Source organism: Heloderma suspectum, chromosome 7 (assembly GCF_057233095.1).
Source record: "Heloderma suspectum isolate Gila_16-S chromosome 7, 16-S_ref, whole genome shotgun sequence".
NCBI lineage: Eukaryota > Metazoa > Chordata > Lepidosauria > Squamata > Helodermatidae > Heloderma > Heloderma suspectum.
This window is the reverse complement of record NC_139464.1, coordinates 101517050-101534546: the sequence shown is the minus strand read 5'-3', so window position 1 is coordinate 101534546 and position 17497 is coordinate 101517050. Positions and strand designations below refer to the sequence as shown.

Sequence of the window (17497 nt, the reverse complement as noted above, 5' to 3'; positions counted from 1 at the left end):
AGTACAAGGCAGTGGGGGGGGGGGGTCTGAGCCACAGCACACTAAACTTTTGAATGCACAGTTTTCAGTGCTAGCAGAAACCTATTTCACAGAAGGCAAACTCTGCCTCCCCATGCAACTGCCAGCAAATGCATTGCCCCCATGTCTTTCTCTCTCTCACTCTGTATCACTACCCATACACTTACCTCATCACCCATTCTCTCTCTCTCTCTCTCTCACTCACACACACACACACACACCCATGGTGGGCACCAAGAAGGGTGTCCGAGGGCACATTGGTGTCTGCAAGCCTACTCCTGTCATAAGAGGTAATGGGCAGGAGTGCGGAAGTAGGTTCCCTGGGCAACTTGTGGCCCTCCAGATGTTTTGGTCTACAACTCCCATGAGCCCTAGCCAGCATAGCCAATAGTGAGGCATCACTCCTTTGCTCACTCCTGATTGACATTGTGGATCCAGAATAGTGCACACAAGAAGTGTACTGCATGTGCTTTGCATGGAGAAGGTTCTCCAGTTGAAAAGGATAAGGTAGCAGGTGATGGGAAAAGATTCTCTGCCTGAGACCTTGGAGAGCCACAACCAGTCAGAGTAGGCAAGACTGGGCGAGATGGACCAATAGGATGACCTAGCGTAACAAAGGCAGCTTTATATATTTCTATACCTATGAAAGGGAAAGCAAAGAAAATAAGGGTGCAAATTTGTGTTCACCTTGTGTTGAAGAAGAGGGAAAAAGTCTATTTCTGACAGAGGCTAGTTTGGGACAGCATGTTCTTAAAACTGTCGCACAGAGCCTCCACAAGCCAAGTAGTCAGTGGCTTTGGCCTCCCTATGTGCTGCTAAAATGAAACGAATGAATTGGCAGTGAGAGCTCACTGTTAGCACAGGCACAGGGCCAGGCAGATAAGTGGAAGACGAAGGGAGCCGAACCTTTCACTCCCTTGTCGTGCTGGAAGGCCTTTGACAGAAAGAGCAAAAGAAATTGCTAGTGTGTCATCTTGTATGCTGTGCTGTCATAATCTCAGTGTGGCAACCCAAAAGGAATTTCAGACAGCTCTTTAATCTCTGCTGTGAATATGTTTGTGTGAGGCCTGCAGGATTTGTGACCCACCAATCCAAGTGCAGCCTGCTGGCCATCTTTTCATGCCTTCCAGGTGCTGGATGATCCCTTCAAGTATGGAGTAGAATGGGAGTTTTACCCTGATGGGCTGCATTCAGTTTGATGGGCTATAAATTTATGTGCAGCACAGTCTATTATAATACAGGATTCCTTGTTCTTTCATAGAGTCATAAACACTAAGAAGAGCTGTGCAGACCAAACTCCACCTGGTCCAGCATTCTATTAACACAGTGGCCAACCAACAGCCTGCAGGAAACCCGCAAGCAGGACATAACAGCGCCCTCCCGTCCATGTTCCCCAGCAACTGCTGTACATACTGAGGTAGTGGAAGTAGCATATAGCCATCAGGACTTGTAGCCACTGATAGCCTTTTCTTCCATGAATTTGTCCAATCCCCTTTTAAACCTGTCCAAACTGGTGGCCATCACTACATCTTCTGGTAGTAAATTCCATAGTTTAACTGTGTGCTGTGTGAAGAAAGACTTCTTTTTATCTGGCCTGAATCTCCCACCAATCAGCTGCATGGGATGATCCTAGGTCTCATCCCTGTAGTATTATGAGAGAGGGAGAAAAATGTCTCCTTATCCACTTTCCCCATACCATGCATATTAAGTGCTTATACTGAACTATTGGCCTGACACTATCACAACCTTCCCCAACATGGTACCCTCTGGATGTGTTCGACAGCTACTCTGGCTGGGGAATGCTGGGAGTTGTAGTCTCAACACATTTGGAATGCACCCAGTTGGGGAAGGCCGCTCTATAGAATATGTGGACCATTTTAGTTATGACCCTTTGCCTCTGTACAAAAGTTGCAATATCCTGAATAGCTGTTTGTTCCTTCCGGTCAACTATTTTGCAATTGCTAATAGATGTGAAAGGTTCACATATGGCTTTTTATGTTTGCATGTAAATCACTAGATTTTTTTCATTACTCAGTGATGACTGGCAGCTGAGTGTGTGAACCATTGAAAAGCCTTGTGCTTGAGGTGAGACTGGATGAAGCAAAAACTCAATCTGTGTTGTTGGAACCACACGACTCGTCACCTGAAGTTATGGCCATTAAGGGATGAGTGTGCACATGGTAGAACCAGTATTTAATTTACAAAACCAAGTCACTGTTAAATAGTGCCATTGTCAACAGTTAGACATTGTCAAGAGTCTTGAGGATTCTTAGGAATTGTGCCACTCCTGATTCAGTCCACTGGTTTTCTGCCAGGATCAGTTACGAGGAGTTTGCAAAGGCAGATGGCTGGTGCAAGGGAATGGTGCCGCGCCTTTGTGCCAGGAGTGTTCCATTAATGAATGAAGCCAAGTAGGACTGTGACATAGCTCTTAGAGAAGGGGCTGGCAGCACGTGGGTCCCATGTGGCCCCCATTCCCTACCACTGCCAAGCCAGAAAAGGGGAGGAAAGGCCCAGGAGTTCATGACCACTAAGGGTCCGGTTTAGAAGGATGAATTTGGCGTAAGGTGATATTTCTTTTTATAAAATTTATTTGAAGAGCGACTAATAGATCGGTACAATATTCACCTGCTGGGCTAATTTAGTTTTTCTGTTAAGTCCACTGGCTGGCTCACTTCTTGCCAGCCCCAACGTTTGCTTTAGCTGTTCCCCTGACTTTCTTCATCCTGTTCTTACATTCTTTACGCTGTTTCCTCAAGTCTTTTTCTTTTCATACAAACCATGCCTGGCAAGTCTATGCTTTCGTTCAATTTTCTTTCCAGGGAATCATAGATCATGCCAAAGCCTGTAGTTTTGCCCCCACCAAAATGGGTCCTGAAGTCAAAGACAGAAATGACATCTGGTGTCTTCTACATTTTGGCCAATTTTTCACGGATTTCAGTTTTGGGGACAGTGGCCTTTCCAGGATGAAGAACATCAATCACCATTTGCTTACGCTAAAGCAGCCTGTTTGTCATGAATTTCCTTGTTCTGATGGTCACCATGTTGTTCATCTTGGCGGCCTCTCCTGGAGCTGCAAAAGGAGAAAAAAAAGCATAAGGTGATATTCTAAGCCTCCTCTGCTGAGCTGTAGTAGCAGGGATTGCTTAAGAAGCAGCAATACCTCATTTTGTCTGATATCCATTGCATTTTAAATCTCTCAGTTCCAGTTGATAATGCACATTTTCTTTGGAGACCCAGAATGTTAGAGTAGACAGTGGATGGTCTTGTATTGGAAATAGCTGTGTTCATATCCCGAGCTATGACTCTCAATGGTGACATTAAGTCAGGCTAAGAGAGCTTGACTGATCTACCACATTTTGGTGAGGGTAAAAATAAGTGGGTGTGCAGCAGGAGAGGAACAGTGTTTTTTTCTGTAATTGTTATATTTTTATTGTATTTTATTGTTTTAATTGATTTTAATTATGCCTGTAAGCTATCTTGAGTGCCATTTTTTAGTAGAAAGGCGGGATATAAATTAAATAAGTAAATAAATGTTCTGAACCTTTTAGGAAAAGTGCAAGCTAAAAATGAGAGTGTTCTGTTAAATATTTTGTTTGTTTTTAAAACCCAGTTATACAAAATTATCCTGCTGTGTTTTTTGTTCTGCTTTAGGAGCTGTGAAGGACTGTTGGTTTAATTTGTTATAGCAGCTCACAATGTGACATTTTTCCTTTCCAAATGGTATTGGTTGTAGCATCCAGTTACATTTCTCTTCTCCTCTTTCATCCAGTACTAGCAGTGGCAAGACACCAACAGTAACGGAACTTTCCCCAAGGAGTGGTTTAAGGGTCCACTTGTGCATGTAAGAAGAGTGTGTTATTCTTACAAAGGGTGTAGGGAGCTTTAGCACCAAAGTAACAGATTCAAAAAAAGGATGGCATTGTTTTGAGCTTGCATTCTGTGCCACCACTGTCTCTTTCTTATGTAAACTCATCAGCTGCTCACTTCTTTCTTGTAGCCACAAAGTCTGCACGTATTGCTATGTGTAGCATGAAGCAGCTTGCAGAATTGATCTCCAGATTCCATAGCAGCAAGACTGTCCATCTCATTTCTTTTGTTAGGCTGCACGATCCATTGGCTAAGGGTGGAAAACTTTCATTAGCTTAGAAGCTTGCTTTCGTGCAATTAAATGCTGCAAATGAATGCTGCTAAATCAATTCTTCTGGAAATGGTTCTGAATGACACCAGTGAATAAAGCCACTTTCATTCCACAGCGGTGTGTTAGTACTGTAAGTTGGGGCGGGGGGGGGGGGGTTCGAAGACGTCGGGCATGCGGGATCTACTTTGTTTTTCCTTAAAACCCCGAGATGTTCCAACTGGAGCCTGGTGCAAAAGACATACACTTAGAATTAAAGAGTTCATAGCCCAGGAATTTGTTTTGAATACCAGAATTGAATGGAGCTTGCAGTCCCACGTAAAAATCAACTCCTGGTTACCCAAAGCTTTCTTCATTTCAGCAGTATCAGTTTGGAGGCGGCTGCCTATCTTGATAGGATTGCACCCTTAGGGCTCCTTCACTCGGGGCCTTTATTGCACACTTGTGATTGGTCATTCATGGAAGTTTGCAGGTCCATTACATTACATTGTCAACTTCCAGGCCATCTCCTGCAGTTTTTGACTTTTATCCCGCTTTTTAAAAGATTGGAGATAATGCAGTTTTTCAGTATATTTCCACTTTAATGGCCATGTGCAGTTCTGCTATAACCATAGAGCCATGAGGTAAATATAGGGTGGTTCCAAATAAAAAGCTACTCCATCATGGAAGAAGGGAAGATACTCTGGGCTAGTCTCTTGCCCACCACCCTCTTCCCTATCCTCTGCCTAAAGCTACCTTGCAGGGTTTTCTATAAAGGAAGGAGACATGTATGCTGCTGTGAGCTCTTCGGGAGAATAGCAGGATAAACATGTAATATGGAGTTGATATTACATATACTGGGTGATCTGACTGGGTAAATTGGGCTGCTCTCTCTTCTGCCTCAGTGGAGTCAGCAGGATGAGGAGAAAAAGAAAAAGCATAGCAAATTCTGACAAAGCATCCCCCCTCCCAGCATTTTCTCCCCCCCCCCCCAGTCAATTCCTAGACCAAGCAGGGAGAGATAGCAAATTCTGAGGAGGTGGTGAAGAGGTGGTGAGAACTTGCCAAGAAAGACAGCCCTGAAAAAACAGTTTATGTTGGCCCGATCTTAATCCTGCAAAGAAACTGGAAGGAGAAGCCCCTGTAAATTGTGGGATAAAAAAACCCAGCATAAAGGAGCCATTAGTTACTGGCGCTAACAGCTTTAAGATAAATATGCTCACATTTTTGGCCCTGCCCTTTTAGCTTTTGGCCCCACTCACCCTTGGAATGTGGCCCTCAAAAGCTTCTCAGAAATGGAATTTGGCCCTCTGGCTGGAAGAGGTTCTGCACCCCTGGCTTAGATCTATGGATTTTTTTCTTGATATTTTCCTAACTTTTTCTTGGGGTTCAGAATGGATGACAGAATAGTTAAAATGCATTTAACTATATATTTCAAAATTCTCCAGATAAAATGGACTGGGACAGGTGAAGTAAGCCCCTTTAATTTGAATGAGACTTACTCCCACGTAAGTAGATTTAGAATTGCAGCCTAGGACTGCAGTCTTATGCATATCATTGGGACTGCTGAGTAAATGCGTAGGATTGGGCTTCATGGCTGCAATCTGATGCACAAGTACTTGAATTAAGTCCTATTGAACTCAGGAGCACCTACTACTGAATAAGCAGGCATTGGCTCTTGCTGTAAAGAGGGTGGTTGGATGGTATGTGGTGTGTTTTCTTTCTTGAAACTGCTGATAATATTAAAGTATCCTGGAGTCTGTCAGGGCTTGTGTTCTGCTTTCTCTAACTTTTCCCTGCACCAAATTCTTTTGCACAACTGGCCTGGGCAGAAGTGATTAAGAACCTTGGTCATGCAACACGAGGAATGGCAGCGGATGTGTTTGTGGGGAGCAGAGGGCCTGTTCTCCCATCCGTGCGATGGCAATGACATGTAGTTAGGGTGCTGGTTGGGGCATATGGGGCATAGGCAAAAACACACACTTTTCTCTCTTGCATCAACAGGCCTTTATTCTAAAGAGTTAACAAGGGTCACAGGATGACCTAATAGGACCAGTTCGGTACACTTCTTTCTCCCTGTCAATCCCTATAAGAAAGCTAATGTCTTCCTGTTTGTCTTAGGTTGGAAGCCGGAATGTGTGGGACCAGAGGGACAATATAGTATCCTGAAGCTGCAGACAGGCCACATGCTTGTAGACCTTCTCCACAAAGGGGAGACTGGAAATGGATTGAGAACTCGCTGGGGAATGGGCATCAAGTTTTGAGCAGGTTCCAGAATGACTGCATAGTATCCATCTGGCGTCCTGCCTTCCCTGAGGGGACGCATTGATTACCCCAGCTGGCAAAGGGCCCAATTCAGCTAAGCTGGCTCTGACCAGGCAGGATGGGCGTGGGACTAACTTGAGTCTGGTTCTCTGTTTGCTTCAAGCACACCTTCTGCATCAGTGTGCTGCTTTACATTCCCCGTGGGAGTGGGAACCTGTTTTGTCTTCTTTTGAACTCTGACCCTGTATTCAAACTATCAAGTAGGGCTGCTTTAGATGGCAAACGTATTTCAGTGGGCTGCCGACAACAGTCTGGATTTAGTAGGCCTTATGATACCTGGGACAGCTCTTCTCTTCCTCATGGCAGTTTGCATATGTGATGTTTCCTGGTGTAATTTTCTTTACTAAAGGCAAATTTCTTTTGTGTGAGTTGGGTGCCATTTGTATTCTAGTGACTTACCTTTCTGCTTCATTGGTTTTTGCATTGTCTATAAAACCAGGGCAAAAATACCCATTCATTTTGGCCTTGGTTCAGGAAAACATGTTCCTTGTTGAATAAAGTATGCTTTTGGATACCAGAGACACCTAGTACACCACATACAGGTATTTCTGTGCTAATGCTAGAAGCCTCTGAGGCAAGATGGGGAGAACTGGAGTGTTTGCGTTTAAGGGAGAACTTCGATATAGTGAGCATAATAGAAACTTGATGGAATGGATTGAACCATTGGTATATGGGGCAGTTGAAAGGGAAGTTAAGTTTTGGAAGCTCAGTGCTGGATGTGGAGTGCAGATTGGTAGTCAGCATGGAGTAAACAAAATATATAAAGTATTTCTTTCAGATTTTCTGTAGCAGGGTTTATTAAACATAAGAATGCGAACCACATACAAATAATTCACAACCTAAACCACACTTAATTACTGAGCACAATGTTACTATTGTTGAATCAGTAACAACAGTTGCTTTCACAGTTACTCAGCCTGTTGTTTCTGGGCACTGTCATTGAGTTTTATTTCCCCTTACTATCTGGAGGGCCTCTTTTTTTCCCTCTTCATGCTGGGCTTCTCTACTCTGCTGCCTTCTCTTGCCTTTCTTCTCAGCTACTCTTCTTCATTTGTCCTCCTTCCTCCACCTTTTCTCCCACTTTTCCCACTGCCTCCAACAGACTTTTCCTCTCTCACTCACCATATTCCATGCCCCTGCCTTTACTAATTCCTTCTGTGCCTTTGCTGGAGCAGGAATGATGATATCTCCTCACGCTTCCAAGGGAGACCATTGACTTCTCTTTTCATCTTCTCCTATCCCATTCCTAGTTCTTTAACTGTAACCCAAGAGCTAGCCTCCAACACCCAGCTTTCCTCTTCTAGCACATACCTGAAGCGATGGCAGGGAGGGTTTTTACTAATCCATCTGTCCCTGTCTGCAGGGACATGCCTGTCTCATTAATTAGCAGGTCTTTCTGCCATAACTCTTCCCAGTTGTTTGCTGAAGGGTCTGCTGCTTGAATATGTAAGTATGTGTGTACATGCAGCCTTAAAGGGGTATGCAAGAGAGGATGAAAGGTGGTTATCAAACATCTCCTGGAAATGTAGATTTCAGAAAGGAAGTGGGTAAGTATGAGAACAGGCCCTCTAATGTCTCCCTTGATTTTAGGATAGTAGATGTTATTATATATGTATGAGTGAAAGAGTGAACAGCCGTGGTTATAAAGACTTGTGGCATGATAGATTATGAGCAGACAAATGATAGGAAATCAGTTTAGAGATGACGGTGAACCAGATTATGTTGTAGTTCATAGGCAAAGGACACCCTGTCTCTAAAGCTCAGATAACACATTATATCAAAGTATTGTCTTCTCTATATGTCATGGAATACATTTGAGTATATGCAAAAAAAGAGAGAGAGAGAGAGAGAAAAGTAAGAAGTCCAAGGCTAATCTTAATTAGGAAGAACAAAACTATGAACTCAGGCAAATCTTCTACATACAATTGGAAATAAATTGCTTTTACTAACTAGTAATTCTCTGCTAATATGACTCTTAGGTTGAGTGGGCCTCTGTCACTGTTTTACTTATAATCTCATATTAGTAATTTCATGCAGTGTTCTAAAAACACTACATTTTTCCATATGTCATCAAACCCAAAGTTAATGTCAATATCCATTTCATTTGAATTAATTAAAGGAGCAAAACCTTTTTCTGGCAAGCTGGTTACAGCAGCTTGACTTTAGTTAAGAGCTAGTCTTCTCCTTTCATATGATTGTCTTGTTGGTCTGATCTCTTTGTGTTTGCCAATAGCAGCCAGGAGAGGGAAAGGTGCTGGGATTGTTCTTTTTTTAAATCTCCCCCCCCCCCCACACACACTTTCTCCATCTTAAATTGCCCTTTCCCTCTGAAGCTGCTATTAGCCTTGGAAGGGAAAAATGAAGGTATATATATTATACCTGCCCCCCCTTGCCCCACAAGGCTAATAGCAGCTGTGGGGGGCTGATGTGATTTAAATCAGGAAAAGGATTTTAAAAACTCCTTAAGCACTGCAGCCCCTTACTAATCCCCCAGACTATTTGTAGGCAAGGAGAAAATGTTGGGATATCTGATCACAATGATCACTGATAATCCACTTTGCTCCCTAAACATTGGCTTGAACAGAAGAAAACCTAATACTGCAATCCTATGTACATTTACCTGTGCGTAAGTCCCATTAAACTCAGTTGGACTTAGTTCTGAGTAGACATGCATAGGAATGCACTAGAAGTCAGACTTAATGCTCAGGGCATCTGACTGGACAAACATTACTGTGTAAAGCAGGATTGTTTAGTTTTACTCTGACACTAAGTTGTATTCCTAGAGTTCATTGCCTTCCTTCCCAAAACAGTTTCTACTGAACATTAATAAAAAGTGGGGGGGACGGGATGGATGGACATGTGGCAACAGGGATATGAAAGGAAACTAGGTTCTGTGAAGCTGTTGTGGATTGGAATAATGGATTGCTGGGGGACTGGTTCAGACATATCACCAAGGTGAGGCTGCCTCTGAAAATAACTTCCCTATTGTTGGTTCTTTATTTGGCATGGATAACACATGATCTTGCTGACTGATGTGGGAAAGGTATTCAGATATTACTTCTTCCCTGTAGAGTGTGGATGAAATGGGTTTTCGCCAATAGCCATGCTAGTGAAGTAACATTTATACCGGATTCGTCTCTCAAAGGCTAACATACTCATTAGCTGAAGTCTTAGACTGATCATGCTACATGTTGGCTCCAGATTTTCATATTTCTCTGACCCTGTCTCGTGAACCCTCTGTTAACTTTCTGTTTCTCTTAATGTACTTGCACAGAAACTTGGGTCGGAGAACGGCCCGTAGGAATGTTAGCAGTTCTAACATGGCAGAAAAAGTGACACGTGTAATTTCACGCATGCACGCACTCACCCTGCTAATGGCTTTTGTATGGAAGAAAGTGGCTCACTAGTTTATTTAGAAGATTCAGTTCTCATATTTGTTGTTCAGTCATTAAGTCCTGTCAGACTCTTCGTGACCCCATGGACCATAGCACGCCAGGCCTTCCTGTCCTCCGCTCTCTCCCGGAGTGTGCTCAAGTTCCTATTCATTGCATCCGTGATGCTATCTAGCCATCTCATCCTCTGCTGTCCCCTTCTCCTTTTGTCTTCAATCTTTCCCAGCATCAGGGTCTTTTCCAGGGAGTTTTCTCTTCGCATTAGTTGGCCAAAATATTTGAGCTTCAGCTTCAGTATCTGTTCTTCCAATGAGCAGTCAGGGTCGATTTCCTTTGGGATGGACTGATTTGACCTCCTTGCAGCCCAGGGGACTCGTAAGAGTCTTCTCCAGCACCACAGTTCGAAGGCATCAATACTTCAGCGCTCAGCCTTCCTTATAGTCCAACGCTCACAGCCATACGTTGCTGCTGGGAAAACCATAGCTTTGATTATGTGGACCTTTGTCGGCAAGGTGATGTCTCTGCTTCTTACTGTGCTGTCTAGGTTTGCCATAGCTTTCCTCCCAAGGAGCAAGTGTCTTTTAATTTCATGGCTACAGTCACCATCTGCGATGATCTGGGAACCCAAGAAAATAAAATCTGTCACTCCTTCCATTTCTTCCCCTTCTATAAGCCAGGAAATGATGGGGCCAGATGCCATGATCTTCGTTTTTTTTAATGTTGCATTTCAAACCAGCTTTTGCACTCTCCACTTTCACCCTCAACAAGAGGCTCTTGAGATCCTCTTCGCTTTCTGCCATTAGGGTGGTATCGTCTGCGTATCTGAGGTTGTTGATAATTTTCCCGGCAATCTTAATTCCGACCTGTGATTCATCCAACCCGGCGTTTCTCGTGATGTACTCTGCATATAAATTAAATAAGCAGGGTGACAATATGCAGCCTTGTCGTGCTCCTTTCCCAATTTTGAACCAATCGGTTGTTCCATGTCCGGTTCTTACTGTTGCTTCTTGACCCTCATACAGGTTTCTCAGGAGCCAGGTAAGGTGGTCTGGTACTCCCATCTCTTTCAGAATTTGCCACAGTTTGTTGTGATCCACACAATCAAAGGCTTTAGCGTAGTCAATGAAGCAGAAATAGACGTTTTTCTGGAATTCTCTTGCTTTCTCCATGATGCAGCGAATGTTGGCGATTTGATCTCGAGTTCCTCTGCCTCTTCGAAACCCAGCTTGTACTTCCGGTAGTTCTCGGTTCGCATACGGCTGAAGCCTAGCTTGTAGGATTTTGAGCATCACCTTGCTGGCATGTGAAATGAGCGCAATTGTGCAGTAGTTTGAACACTCTTTGGCATTGCCCTTCTTTGGAATTGGAATGTAAACTGACCTTTTCCAGTCTTGTGGCCACTGTTGAGTGTTCCAAATGTGTTGGCATATTGAGTGCAGCATCATCTTTTAGGATTTTAAATAGCTCAGCTGGAAGACTGTCATCTCCGCTAGCTTTGTTGTTAGTAATGCTTCCTAAGGCCCGCTTGAATTCACTCACTAGGATGTCCGGCTCAAGTTCAGTGACCGCACTATCATGGTTATCAGGGACATTCAGATCTTTCCTGTATTCTTCTGTGTATTCTTTCCACCTCATCTTAATCTCATCTGCTTCTGTTAGGTCCCTGCCTTCTTTGTCCTTTATCATGCCCATCTTTGCACAAAACGTTCCCTTGAGACCTCCGATTTTCTTGAAAAGATCTCTAGTCTTTCCCATTCTATTGTTTTCCTCGATTTCTTTGCACTGTTCATTTAAGAAGGCCTTCTTGTCTCTCCTTGCTATTCTCTGGAACTCTGCATTCAGTTGGGTATATCTTCCCCTTTCTCCCTTGCTTTTTGCTTCCCTTCTTTCCTCAGCTACTTGTAAAGCCTCATCAGACAGCCACTTGGCTTTCTTGCATTTCTTTTTCTTTGGGATGGATTTCGTTGCTGCCTCCTGAACAGTGTTACGGACCTCCGTCCATAGTTCCTCAGGCATCTGTCTATCAGGTCTAATCCCTGAAATCTATTCCTCACCTCCACTGTATATTCATCAGGGATATGATTTTGGTCATACCTGAATGGTTTAGTGGTTTTCCCTACATTCTTCAATTTAAGCCGAAATTTTGCAACAAGAAGCTCATGATCTGAGCCACAGTCAGCTCCAGGTCTTGTTTTGACTGACTGTATGGAGCTTCTCCATCTTTGGCTGCAAAGGACATAATCTGATTTCGATATTGACCATCTGGTGATGTCCATGTGTAGAGTCGCCTCTTGTGCTGTTGGAAAAGAGTGTTTGCTATGATCAGCGTGTTCTCTTGGCAAAACTCTATTAGCCTTTGTCCTGCTTCATTTTGTACACCAAGGCCATGCTTGCCTGTTATCCCGGGTATTTCTTGATTTCCTACTTCAGCATTCCAATCCCCTATGATGAAGAGGCCATCTTTTTTTGGTGTTAGTTCTAGAAGGTGTTGTAGGTCTTCATAGAACCGATCAACCTCAGCTTCTTCGTCATCAGTGGTTGGGGCATAGACTTGAATGACTGTGATGTTGAATGGTTTGCCTTGGATTCGTACTGAGATCATTCTATCGTTTTTAAGATTGTACCCCAGTACTGCTTTTCCCACCCTTTTGTTGACTATGAGTGCTACTTCATTTCTTCTAAGGAATTCTTGCCCACAGTAGTAGATATGATGGTCACCTGAATTAAATTCACCCATGCTTGTCCATTTTAGTTCGCTGATTCCCAAGATGTCGATGTTCAATCTTGCCATCTCATGTTTGACCACCTCCATCTTACCTTGATTCATTGATCTGACATTCCAGGTTCCTAAACAATATTGTTTTTTACACCATCGGACTTTCTTTTCACCACCAGACACATCCACAGCTGAGTGTCCTTTCGGCTTTGGCCCAGCCGCGTCACTCTTTCTGGCGGAACTTGGAAATTCCTTCTGCTCTTCCCCAGTAGTATATTGGATACCTTCTGACTTGAGGAGCTCATCTTCCGGCGTCATATCTTTTAGCCTTGTGATACGTTCCGTGGGGTTTTCTTGGCAAGAATACTGGAGTGGGTTGCCATTTCCTTCTCCAGTGGACCACATTTTGTCAGAACTCTCCGCCATGACCTGTCCGTCTTGGGTGGGCCTGCACGGCATAGCTTATGGCTTCACTGAGTTGCGCAAGCCCCTTCGCCACAACAAGGCAGTGATCCATGAAGGGGAGTTCTCATATCCCCTCAGATAAAGAGGGAAGCCAATCTTCATGCAGTCACTTGTGGAATGAGTGGTTAAGAAGTAAGCCCAATTGATTTCAATGGGATTTAGTCCCAGGTAAAAGTGAGTGTAGGATTGCAGCCTCTGTCTAGGAATGGTAGACTGACTCTCCTGTTTTCAGAAGGTGCACTTTCTGAAAACCAGTGACTGCTCATTAGGCTGCATTGTTAGTATAGTGAACAACTCACATCAGTGTTCTTCACTGCAATGCCCCGGGGCCCCTGGCGGCCCCTGATCATCTCAGGTGTGGCTCTCCACCTCTCTTTCTTTGCAGTAGCTGCTCACTCTCAGCAGGGGCTCCCTAGCTTTGCCTTGTTGCTTGCTTTAGTTGTGGGCCGTTGGCTGTGATCTGGGCTGCTGGAGGAAGCTTTGGAGGTGGGGAGCCAGGAGATCTCCTGTTTGCCAGCTGTAAGGTAGGTAGGGGCAGGGTGTGTGGGGGAGCTGAAGAGGGGAATGCAGGAGCAATTGGCCAATTAGCTGTGGTGGGGGTTCAAGAGGCAAAGAGCAACATGATTAGCTTACCGCTATTCAAGAATTTATGGTACAGACCTCTAAGCAGTAAAACCTTTTTTAAACATTTCTATCCATTCAACATCACAGTGCACTCACTGTGCAGGCCCCCAAGTGACCTTGTTGGTGGTGCCTGGAGTTCAAGTGGCTCCTGCTTGAAAAATAGTGAAGATCACTGAATTATGTCATGGCTTTCTATTGCTCTATGTGCAAAGTTTCATTTAAATGTATTTGTGAAGTTGCCGTGTTAACCGTGCATTTGCGATCCAGGCCTTTAGTACTTTACTGGTCTTGTATCTTAAATCTTCTTCCCCCATTTTTTCATTGTCTATCCACTGCTTGTATATGCGCAAACAATGTGCATTTCTTAGTAAATGTAGCTGAGCGTTGGCATGCCTCAGTATTTCACAGCAGTGGCAAAGAGAAGCACAGGCATGTGATTCAATGACTCCATTACAACCCTGAGCTCCCCCTTGTTAACACAGGAGACTGTGATGCTGTCTGTAAAATATAAGGGATTTGCCTTGGCATGACTCAGCCAGCAGAATAGCTTTAGCAGCAGCTGCTGAAATCCAAGAGCTGACTAGCACTAGTGCCCTTTTAATTATGCAGTGCCAGCCAAGCATAGACTAGTGGCAAGAGTGTTGGACTGGGAGCTGGGAGATCCGGGTTCTAGTCCCCACTCGGCCATGGAAGCTCACTGGGTGACTTTGGGCCAGTCACAGACTCTCAGCCCAACCTACCTCACAGGTTGTTGTTGTGAGGATAAAATGGAGAGGAGGAGGATAATGTAAGCTGCCTTGGGTTCCTTGCAAGAGGAAAAAAGGCGGGGTATAAATGCAATAAATAAATAAATTAGGACCTTACCTTGGGTATGGGATAAGCACAAATGGAATTCCTTTTGTCTTCAGCATTCATCCTGAATTAAATATAATGGACGCTCTTAAGAGAAGAGACAAGCATGTACACTTGGACTCAAAATGATCCATTTTAGTCAGTACTTCATATTTTATTTTAGTGCCAGTGGAAGTCTCTGAGAGCCACATGCTGGTTTAGACTGAGTTGTATTCCTGCATATGTTAGGAATTTGTGTTGTGTTTTGAAGGATTCCCCCCCCACACACACACTTTAATATAAGAACAGTAGTGCCCATTTACAAAGGCTAGTCCATATCTAGATTCTGATCTTTTGTTGGCAGCAAAGGTGGGCAAGTTGTGGCCCTCCAGATGTTTTGGTCTACAGCTTCCATAATCCCTGACTAGGCCTGATGGCAGTTGTAGGCCAAAACTTCTGGAGGGCCACAGGTTGCCCACCCCTGGTTGGTAGGATATGCCTTCTTGAAGTGGGAAGTTCGTATAATTACATGTAAAAATATGGACATTTTATGTTGTCCCCTTTTGAGGCTGATAATGGCTGTCACCGGGTTTTCACTTGGCTCATTTTTTGAATGGATAGAAATGTTTAAAAAATGTTTTACTGCTTAGAGGTCTGTACCATAAATTCTTTTAAGCTACTTCAGAAGGCACAGAAAGAGAGAGCAAGAGCAGATATCCAACACTGTGTGTGCAATGAGAAGAAAGAGATGTATCATCTTAAGAAATAAAGATAAAATGAGAGCACTCATGTCTATACAGACAGCGAATCACTTGCATAGACAACTTTGCAGTATAGACTATATGAATGATGCTGAGTCCAAATACTTGGGTGGGATCATTTGAATCTTTTATATAAGCTGGGATGACTGCTAATCATCTATATATGAAAAAGGTCTGGATTTTGAACACTGAAATAGATTCTGTGTAGGATGTTGGTTGGAAGAGACTAGAGCATTTTTCAAAGCAGTGAAACACCACTGCTTCTTTTGGTTTCCTGCTGTTGCTGAGCTGAGTCACACCCTCCTATAGCTTCCCTGAAGGGCTTTCTCTTAATTAGTGGGATCCCTTTGCACCCTAAAAATAGAACAGGGACCATTGCCATCAAGGAACAAATATGCCCTTTCACAGGCATGCTAGCATGGCACTACTAACCTTGACCCTGCTGCTTGCATAAGGCTGCTTGTATAAGGGACATAGGAAAAAAAAAATGGCTTTCTATGTGGACATAGGAGTGACAGAAATGTGCTCTGATTTCATTCATTTATTCATATATACATATGCTTTCTACCTGGCTTTTGATCTCGATCAGGGGTGGGCGACTTATGGCTCTCCAGATGTTTTGACCTACAATTCCCATGATACCTCGCCATTGACTATGCTGGCTGGGGCTGGTGGGAGTTGTAGGCCAAAACATTTGGAGGGCCACAAGTCACCCACCCCTGGTTTAGATGGCTCCTCAAGGCAGTTTATGTAAAATAATTAAATTGTGTAATTTAATAAATAATTATAATAGTTTAATAACAGAATAAATTAAATGGGAGCTGCTTCCATCCTCTGAAACACATAGAATGGCTATGGGCTAGCTCCCTCCCCTCAAGTCCCCGATATTCATGAAGGTGCTCTGTCTGTTTCCATCCCATCTGACTCCTTTGAGTGCTGGCAGTTGGAAATTCTGTTGGCCTGGAAGCTTTGTATGTTCCACATTCTCCTTCCGTCCCCACCCCACTCCCAGCCCAGGGCTGCAGGTTTTCCCTGTCACCGAGCAAGAGCCCCTGTGAAAGAGCTGTACTTCAGATGAGACACTATGATGCCAGGTGGATGGTTAGTTGCCTGGCTGTGCACTGCTTTCTCCCTCTCTCCACAGTACTTCATGTCTATGATGATGATGGGGGATTCACACTGTTTCAACACTTGCACATATGGTGGCACACTGTTGCCAGGACAGGTTCCCTGCATGCACGCAGAGCAAAATAGCCATGTGGTGTTTATATGCTTTCTTACCCTGCAGTGATGCCTGGGTACCTTGTGTAAAGCAGCCCTTCATTCCCATTCCTGGATCGATTTTGACTAATGAAAAACTCTGGCTTGCTCTGTTTGTGTCTTGCTGCTAGAAGCATTTCGGCAGGCCCACAAAGTCCAATGCGTCAGGAGTGGCGCCTGTGGCAGCAGTAAACGGAGGGAGGAACGACTTCTGTTTGTGCTGGGCTGTGTGTATACTCCATGGGAACATCTGGAGAGGCCTGCCTTACGCTGTTTTGTTTAACCTCATTCTAGGTGACATTAGTAGCAAAAGTCTTGTTTCCGAGAATACAGAGAACTCCGCCTTCTCGCTCTTGGATGAGGGCTGGTTCTGCTTGATATCTCACTGCTTGTTGCCGTATCACTTGATGACTCTTAGCTCAGTGCATTCGAAAAGTGAAGTCTGGGTTGATATGAGATATGGGTGGTTACGTTCTCTCTGCCTGTGGTATATTTTATTTGTGATGGCTGTTGCCCCATTGTTTGAGGTTAGTAATCAGGTGGTGTGAGCTCCCCCTGAGGCTCAAAGTACACATGATGAGGCCAGGCCCAAATCTGCCTAAATCATGTATGAAGTAGTGGATGGGGCTGGGGTCTGATTTTTCCTTAGAGCAAGAGAGGGACTGGGAGAGGGGAGGAGAGTGTTTATCTCTCCATAGTCTATTCCTTCAGGGTCTCCTCTCCTCATCTCTCCTTGGATAACAGAAGTAAACTCAGCTGGGAGAAAAGTATTTTGGGGTGTATGCAAAGCTATAGGGAGAAGAGTTCAACTCTTCCCACCTATGTACCTCAGTGCTGGACTGCACCCTATTTTATATGTGATTGGGGCAGACCTGGGTCTAAATGGATACGTCTGTCTCCATGATAGCCCTAAAGTTTTCTTTTTCTTTAATTTCCTCTCCGATTAAAGATATCAGTTGGAGCTGTTCTACTTCTTGTTGGTGACAGT

At 44.0% G+C, this 17497-nt stretch overlaps 1 protein-coding gene and 1 pseudogene across 6 annotated transcripts in view; one reads left to right on the top strand and one right to left on the bottom strand.

Annotated features, from left to right (window-relative positions):
* Positions 1-17497, top strand: part of GRAMD4 (GRAM domain containing 4) — a 121979-nt gene that overhangs the window by 5160 nt on the left and 99322 nt on the right. The window contains exon 1 of one of the 6 annotated variants that reach the window (XM_084810978.1): positions 13032-17036. The exons of the other annotated variants lie outside the window; for them this stretch is intronic. The gene's annotated coding sequence lies outside the window, so the exon portion shown is untranslated. Of the gene's footprint in view, positions 1-13031; positions 17037-17497 lie in introns of those variants that run through there. 6 annotated transcript variants of the gene reach the window in all.
* LOC146340104 (small ribosomal subunit protein eS24 pseudogene) lies at positions 2612-3071 on the bottom strand (annotated as a pseudogene).